Here is a 9,373-nt window from a genome sequence, read left to right as displayed (position 1 = left end):
AATGAGGTCTTTGCTTTTTAGATGGAGCTGAAAAGACAAAGGTCAAATATTAATTAACATATGCATTATATCCTTAGTAGAAATGAAGTTGGCATTATTTTGTGAGAAAGTGAGTGTTGTAATACAGATGTTATGAATTGAAGGAAACTGGGAAAGAAATTTTTTGGATTCAATCACCTTTATTAGCCTATCGATGTTACATTTTATACATAATGTCTAGTATCTTCTCAAAGGGCTCTATCTTTAGTACATCATGTTAATAGTAAATAGCCAAGTGTGATAGCTATACCTTAGCCTAGCTTATACTCTGGGAAACTAGAAAGCCAATCATTTTACACACATGTAAGAGTAGTGTTCCAAAATAATTAGGAAGCGGCTACAATTTTAAGCAGGGAAGGAAACAATATTCACTTTGGTCTTTTTGTGTTTGTATTCCAGTAAATTATATTTTCAATTAACAGGAAGAATGATATCATAAAAAATGCTCTGCTTTTTAAATTTTTAAACTTCAATACAATACAAATTGAAACAAAATAGTATTGTATAGTCTTTTGGGAGGCAACTAGCCATCATTAGTGTAGCTTAACCTCCTTATCGATAACCAGGTCCAGGCTGGGTATAGCCCTGACCAAAAGGAGGACGGTTACGAGCGTAAGGGTTAGCCTCACTGGAAGGAGGGGTCATGGTACTTGCAGGAGATGGTGTAAAACCTGGTCTTGGTTGGTAAGCACCAGGTTGGCTTGGAGCCATTCCAGGCTGAGAACCAGGGGGAACAGTATAGTTAGCAGGTTGAGATGTTTGGGCAGTATAAGTCTGTGGAGGGTAAGTTCTCGCCTGGTACTGCTGTGGTGGTTGAGCAGGCAGTTTTTGTGGCTGGCCAGAAAATGCAGGAGCCGGTGCCTGGGAAGTTGGTTATTGGCCATGTCCCTGGAACTGCTGAGGTTGGTTGGGGTCCAGTCTGCTGGCTATAACTAGCTGAATACTGAATACCATACTGCTGAGGAGGGACCCGAGGCTGCTGTGCACTGAGCCAGCCTGCTGCTGGTACTGTTGGTACATCTGACCGGCTTGTGTCTGAGCTCCTGTACAGGAAGGCTGCTGTGGCTTAACTGCTGCTGGGTGTGCTGCTGAGGAGGAAGAAGCAATGCTGTCAGGAGTTCCGGAACAGTCTACTGTAGGAGCACTGGGTGGTCCTGAAACCTGGTCATCTGTTAATACAAATGCTGACATGACATTTTTGTTGATTTCATCTTGGTTTTTCAGAGGATCAAAAGCTGACATACTTGCTGCCGTAACCTGAGTAGACTGTTTCCCAGAAGATTCAGAAGCAGCAGGTTTTTCTTCTCTACCATCCACAGTATCGTTTTCAGGAATACTGGTGGAAGGTCCTGGTTCTCCAGGTGGCTTTAAGCTGTCCAATAAGCGATTCACTTTATTTTGAAGTTCTATCAGTTCTCGACGAAGATATTTCACCTGACTTGATTCAAGGGGTCTTGGCTGGCCGTTAACAAATAATGTCAGTTTCAGTATTCTACTACACTGAATTGCAAAGGAAAGGTCAGAATTATCAAAAATTGTTATAAGATCTCCATCTTCATCCTTATTCTTTATTGTAACTTCATTACTCAGAAGTTTTCCTCTGAATACTCGCTGCATCATTAACACTAATTCATCATAAGTATTGTCTTCATTATGAATGGGAATTCGTCGGATATCTTCCCCAAGTTGAGCTTTGATAATCAGTTTCCCACTTAGGTCCAACAGTCCGTTCGTTGTGGACTCCAGGATGCTCTCTCTATATACAACTCTAGGGGAAAAAACCGCTTGCCGAGGCCGCCGCCTCAGCTGACCCAGCCTCCGCGAGGCCACGGGGTCCTTTATCACAGGGAGGCTTCCGACTCCGTCTGCTCGGCTGCCGGGAAAGAAAATTTTGCTGTTTTTTTTCCTGCTATTTATTTATTTATTTATTTATTTATTTATTCTTAACTGACATATAAAAATTGTATACATTTCTACATGTTATTTTTATATGTAAGTATTATTTAATATTTGAGTTTAAGCAACATGTGTAGCTCTTTAAATATTTATCATTTCTTTTAAGTGAAACTTAAAAGAAAATCTTTAAACTTTTTAAAAAGGAGTACATTGTTACCATAGGCCCATATATTTGAATGCTTAGTCATCAAGTAGTGGTAGTATTTGAAAGAATTAGAAGGATTAGAAGGTGTGGTCTTTGGAGTAGGTGTGACCTGGACAAAATATATTACTGGGTGTAGGTGTTTAAGTTTCAAAAGCCCAAGTTAGCCTCAGACCTTCTCTCTTTCTACCTATGGATTAGGCTATAACTCTCAGTTACTACTTCAGGGCCATGCATGCTGCCATGATTTCTGACATGATACATATCAAGCAGCAGAGCTTGGCAGTTTCTAACATATGGCTCTGGTTTTAGAGTCAAGGATACAAGAAAGGGTTATGGAATCTCCTTCCTTACCTAAGAAAAGCCACTGAGGCCAGGTATGTGGCAAGGAGTCCCTGTATGTTGTAGGGTATTTGATCACATGGTGAACTCTGAGAATGTGTAGTTTACTGGAAAAATCTGTTTCTAGTTGTGGTATGGCTTAGTGACAGGTTGCAGAGAAAGAGCAATATAGACACAGATGAAAACAGAATGATCTAGAGAATGAGAGGGGCCAGAAGATTAAAACAGATTCCCACAATTAGTATGAAGTGAAGCAGAGCAATTCAGAAGCTGAGAGAAGCCAGATTGAATCAGTCAGCTTGGAGAAGTTAGAGTCAGAAGAGGTAAGTTGAGTCAACTGCCAGAGATCAGAAAAAAAACTTTGAAGAGTTGAGCTTATTCAGCAGCAAGTTTCAGAATGTAAAAACCTTGTAAGCCTAGATTAAGCTGTATGGAAGGTAGAAGCTTCTAGAACTGGTCCTTGGTTAGTAGACAGAGGCAGTAAACCTCTGAAGTGACAATTATATCAGGTGAATAAAAGTTACTCTTGTACCCACATGGAAACCCAGAGAGGCTATTGCATGAAGCTATGAAGGTGAAGCCTGGGTTGTATTGGAGAGCTGAAGATGTTGGGGATGCTAGAGTTGTGGGATATCTGCCAAAGAAAGCTACACACTGGGTGTGAAACCAGTTTAAGAGGGAAGTAAACACAGATGAAAGGAATTGGAGACATGAAGAGCGAGCCCCTTGACATCAGATATGGAGATGCAGAATTTAAAGTTTGCTTTTCTGGGCTTCAGACTTGGTTTGGTCCAGAATTTTCTCACTACGATCCCTTTCCTCCCTTTTAGAAAAACTATGTGTATTCTGTGGCATTGTATGTTAGGAGTATGTGATTTGCCTTTTATTTTGATTTTCCGGGGGTTTCAGGTAAAAGATTGCCAGAGACAGAAGAGACAATTTTGGACTTTAAAACAGTGTAGAAGCTGTGATAGACTATGAGGATTTTTGAAATTGGACTGAACGCAGTTTTACATCACTATATGGCTACAAGTCTATGAATGCCAGAGAGTGGAATGAGGTGGTTTGATTAAGAAGGCCTTTCCCCTATCGGCTCATATAGTTGAATGCTTAGTGACCAGAGAATGACACTATTTGAAAGGATTGGAGGATTAGGAGAAATGCTCTTATTGGAGGAAGTATATCAGGGACATAAGCACTGAGGTTTCAACCTCACAAAATAGGGCAAGTCCTCCTGCCCTGCCCTCCCCCCTCACCAACTAAAGACTAGGATGTTGAACTCTCAGCTACTTCTCCAGTGCCATGTCTGCCTGTAAGCCACCATGTTCCCGACCATGATGATAATGGACTAACTTCTGAAACTGCAAGCAAGCCCTCAATAAAATGATCTTTTGTTCTTTCAAGAGTTGCACAGTGATAGTGTCTCTTCACAACAATAGAACAGTGTCTAAGACATCTAGTCTGTAATTGAATGACAAACTAATGTTCATTACCTAATTATACCATAGTATCTTCATGAATTTTCTCTGCCCTTCCCTCCTCCTTTCTTGTCCTTGCCCCCAATTTTTTTTCTCGGAAGAATACCAATTCTTCAAAATTCTGTCCTAAACTATCTTTCAAATTCAAAGAAGTTTAGAGAATACTTTTTAAACACTGACCTACCTGGATATGTTTTTTAGGTTTGATGAATTAAAAAAACATTATAAAATTACTACTAGGCCATTCCAAATGTGGGTGCAGCAATAACACCAGAAATTCCCACTCATGGACAAGAGTCTTCTGTGGATGTTGTAACAAGACTTCAATTCCTTTACAGTTCCTTTGCAATAGTCAAATCTTCCAAAAATCAGAAGACAGCTGGAAAAATTCAGACAAGATTCTTCATGTTCCAGCTGGGCGGTGGTGGCACACGCCTTTAATCCCAGCACTTGGGAGGCAGAGGCAGGCGGATTTCTGAGTTCGAGGCCAGCCTGGTCTACAGACTGAGTTCCAGGACAGCCAGGACTACACAGAGAAACCCTGTCTCGAAAAAAAAAAGTTTTTTTTTTTTTTTAAAAAGATTCTTCATGTTCCATATGACTCGGATCTTATTTGTTCACTTATCAGTGATTGCTAGAAACTTAGTTCCCAGGGTCGTAACATTGAGAGGGGATATGGAACTTTTAAGAGGTGGGATCTAATGAGAAATCCTTGTGTCAACTAGGAACATTGATTTTGGAAGGGATGCAAGGATTTCTCAGGAAATTCTTCATGATTCTCAAGAGGTCTGCTGTAACACTCTGGTTCTGGCAGACACAACACTTTGGCTTTCTCTTTAAGATGTGAATCCTTCCACCTCTATCTCACTATTTGCCAATAACCATGGGGCCGTCACAATAGCTAACTCTATGCTATTTGACATTCAGTCTACAAAACTACTAGCTAATGAAAACTTGTCTATTTTGTTTTAATAAAGCTAGTCTGCCTGTGGTGTTTAATTATAACAACAACAACAGCAACAACAGCAACAACAAAAGCAAAGACTATTTTAAACCCAAATATTTGGTTAATGACGTAGTTTGTTGTCATTCAAACCATGGTAAATGCTGGTCCCTTCATTAGTTATTAAATTTAAATTTAAAAGGTATCTAACTCTTTGTAGCTCAGCTCCCTTGTTATCAACTATGCAGAAAAATGCTAGCCTTATTGAACTTTACCAGAATTCATTTAAATAATAAAAGATTAAAAATTTAGTATATTAAGGATCTTTTCATATGATAGTACATACAGATTTATCTCAGTTTTTGACAGTTGCTTAGAATTTATTTTATTATATGTAACAGTTTAGTGACTTTTAAAATACAATTTAGAGGGACTATCTCTTTTAAGACATGATATGATATTCAAAAATCATAAAATAATGATGACTAAATTTGCTACATTCATATTAATATTTATGAATATGAACCAAACTCATGAACAATGTTAGAAGACAAATGGCAAAGTAGGTAGAAAACTGCTATTCATAGAAGTAAGCCCCAACTTCTTAAAAAGGTATAAAGAATTTTTTAACTATATTAATCCAGTAGAAATATGAAATGCCTAAATGCTTCTGAAACATACACATACACATATACACAGACACACTACATCCCTTTTACCTACACATATGTACATGCACATCCATGTACAATAGACAGATATAAACACATACTTCTGAACATCTACACCAACCTATTTGCATATACACATGAAGAAACACATATAAGCATGTTTTCACACATTTACATGAAAACATACACACATGTACACATGCAAACAGAGATACATTAACACACACATGTACCTACATATACATGCAGATATATGAACATAAACATATTTGTACTCAAATACACCCATAAAAACATATACACATTTGTATACCCATGGACACACACAGACACAAATGTGCATGCACATATATGAATAGACACATATGCCTACATACAACCATGCACACACATGTATATACATATAACCATGCTACACACATGCATAATCACACACATACAAAAACATATACACATATTGACAATCTGCAATTGAAAATCTTGAGACATGCCTTTTCCCTATATATTTGGATAATACTAAAATATATTTTAAAATAGAATTTGTAAGGAAACAGAAATATTAATATAGTATTTGTAGAGGTTAAACTAGTGCAATTTTGCTGGAATATAAAATGTGAATTTGGGTAGAAAAATTTTAAAATACCTGTTATTCATATCAGAATGTCTCCTAACTCTTGATGTACTGATATAATCCTGCAGATACATAAGGATTTGCTGGAGAGATGCAGCAGAGATTAACGCACACAATACTCTTGCAGAAGATTTGAGTATGGTTGTTTGTACCTGAGTCAATCATCTCACAACTGTCTATAAATCTAGCTCCAGGGTATTCAGTGCTTTCTTCAAGCTTTCTTAAGCACTTGTACTCATGTGTACATAACTTGACATAGACACACAAAGATACATAGACACACACACACACACACAAAAAAAAAAATCAAAAAACAAAATAATAAAGACTTACATGCATGCTGTAGCACCTTTTTAAACTCTGAAAAAAAAAACCCTGGGAATAGAATATAAAAGACCGGGAAGTTTGGCAGTAAGGAAAAATTTTTGAGTATTTTAAATTTTTTATTTTTGTTTTTAAACTAGCTTTAGACACAGAACTCTGCTTTAGTAGTAAGATCCATTCAAACTTCAGTCAGATAATGGAAAGATGCCTCTACACTGTAGCACAGTGGCACGACAAGTTCATGGTAACTTATTCTTTGCTCAATAAGGACACAGACAAGGACAAGAGGAGTCCAACATCTCACACAGATACATAAACAGGTGGAATTGTTCACTGACCAGCTTTGCTCTTTACCCACTGTGTTGTATTAAGTTATCAGAGTTCCCAACAAAGAAATAAATGACAAGCTCAGCAATCCAATGGAATTAGAGACATACTAGGAAATTCTCTAACAATATTCAGCCATTTTCTGGAGACTTTAAGACTGTGAAGGAAAGTTCTAGAAAATTCTAGAACTCCATTATAAGGCACAGATTAGGTTTTGTTTTGTTTTTAGTTTCACTCCTGTAAAAAGAGTGGAAAATATTTCTTATCACTCTCATAGAATCACATTTTAATTTATGTGAAAAGTCACAGGGGTTCAGGTTTTTCACAAAATATATAAATTGGCAAGACTACATGCTTCCTAAAGCAAAGAAAAGGCCACATTCACTGCCAGATCCTATCCTTTCCAGATTCTATCCAGGTCTCATGGAGCCATATGTGGCACCTTCCAAAGGGTGAAATGTTGGAGTTGTTAGAAATAAAGCCTGGGCTTGGAACCCTATGAAGCTAAGGTTAGCTACCATCCTCAAGAGCCTATTAAATAAATAGTTGATAAAAGCAGATAAAGTGTTACTGGTGATCTGAGTCTGGGCCTAGGTTTTCAGGTTCTTTATCTCTTATTCAGAGAATTAAATCAAAGGCTTACATGAGAGTGTAGAAGAAGCAAAGTAACTTTATTAAAAAATAAAGTGAGAGAACAGATCAGAAAAATATAAGGGGTCAAGTGTGATGGGACTGTGAGTAATCCATGGCCTTGATTACTCACAGGAACTTTCTTTTAAGGGGTTCAGAGAAGAAAAAGAGTTGTTAAGGGCCTGGTAATGGTAATCTTCTCATATGACTAACTAATCAAGTTATATAAAGTTTTTCCTACTCTCCATGTCCCCTCCCATAACGAGTCTGCATTTAATGAAATGCACAGCCAACTCTGCTTAGGCATGAGAGTAATGGAAGTCTCATTTGGAGAACATAGATTGACTAGTTTGACGTATTGCCCATGCAGTCCAAATCACTTCAAGCTAATCAGCCTCTGTGTTCTTTCACCTGGAAATAACTGGAGTGTAAGTTTATAGAATTGGTCCAAGTTTTATGATCATTAAGGAGAGTAGAGATTTATTGTATTATTCAGAGTGGTGTGTGTGTGTGTGTGTTCAGATCAAAGCATGTGGGAGTTCTTGGTTGCTAGCAAGTTGCAAGGTGCTTGTTTAGAGGTGGATTGTGACCAGAGCATGTACTGGCAATGGCATCAGGCTACCTAGTGCATTATTACTAGGGGAGTGTGTACATAGCTTGAACCTGGTAGAGTCCCAGATACCTAAGCCACTCCCTATGCTTGCTTTCTCTATTTCCTTCTTTGATATTTCTCCCATATTGGTTAGGAAAGCTGAAGGGAAAAGGTAAGTTTTCTGGGAATTGCTTTGCACTGAGTAGGAGTGTAGAGCTGAATAAGGCAGAAGTCTCTCCTACTCTGTACCCAAACCCATCATAACTCTTGGGGGCCCCATTGATGAACATCTACAAAACAGTCCAGTCTGTTAGATCAGGGATCTGGAGATTTACTGTGGTCTGTTGTGCTGATCCTATGGGTGGTAGTAAGTGGAGGACACTTTGTAGTTGTATTTCTTGGATTCTGTAAGAAATTAATTACATAAACTTATTGAGAGGAAGAGGCTGAAGAGTAAGCAAGAGAATGAGGTAAAAGACAGGTATCATAGAAGGAAGGAGTGAATGCTGGCAGTTCTTGGGTCTCTGAGGCTGAATGGCTGGTAGTCAGAGTTTTTATTGAATCTTTTCCCTAGAGAACATTTTAGATATTGTATTGGAGTGTTCAATATTTGTTAACATAAACACACACACACATACATTTATCTACAAGAATGTTAAGTCACACACAAAGGTGAGTTCTGGCTGCCATCCCATAATATTCTAGGTCATCAAAATCATAGAGGTTCTTCCTAGACTGAATGTCTTGTAGAGCCTGAGCATTGGTGTGTGTGTGTGCCACAAGCTCTTGTTGGCCAGTTCTGTTTTCTGACTCGTGATGCTAGAAAGACTCCAAAGAATCTGGTCTAGAGGAGTCTGCCAAAATAGGCAGCAAAGTAGAAAGCTGTCTTTAGGAAAGAGAAATAGTTGCTAAGTCCATTAAAGAAAAAAAATCTCTGGACCATATCAAATATAATAATCATCATGATCTGAACCTGGTTTTCTCTTTTTTCCCCTACTATCCAATCTGACACAACATTTATGTGCAACATGTAAAAGGATTATTATATTTATAGTAAAAACTATGAACATGTTCTTCCCCACCTCCACCAAATCCTCTGCCCTAGTTACACCCCCAGCTCTATAATAAACCATCCATGGCAGCCTCCCTCCCTTTCTGCTCCCATCGCCAGTAGATCACACAGCTTTTCTCTTCCCACCTTTTCACTCATCACTTTGTCTCAGCCTCCAACTCCAGCATTCATTCTCTGGGAACCCACTGGACAAGCCTGCCAGAGAAGCAAGAAGGACAGCAAAAAC

General features: G+C 38.3%; 1 pseudogene; it reads right to left on the bottom strand.

The window, feature by feature from the left end:
- Window positions 1–482: 482 nt before the first annotated feature.
- LOC114637000 lies at window positions 483–4,842 on the bottom strand (annotated as a pseudogene).
- Between the last annotated feature and the right edge of the window lie 4,531 nt (window positions 4,843–9,373).

This window comes from Grammomys surdaster, unplaced genomic scaffold (genome assembly GCF_004785775.1).
Source record: "Grammomys surdaster isolate TR1022 unplaced genomic scaffold, NIH_TR_1.0 125114, whole genome shotgun sequence".
Classification (NCBI taxonomy): Eukaryota; Metazoa; Chordata; class Mammalia; order Rodentia; family Muridae; genus Grammomys; species Grammomys surdaster.
The sequence above is the reverse complement of the archived record's forward strand: the minus strand, read 5'-3'. Positions and strand labels throughout refer to the sequence as shown.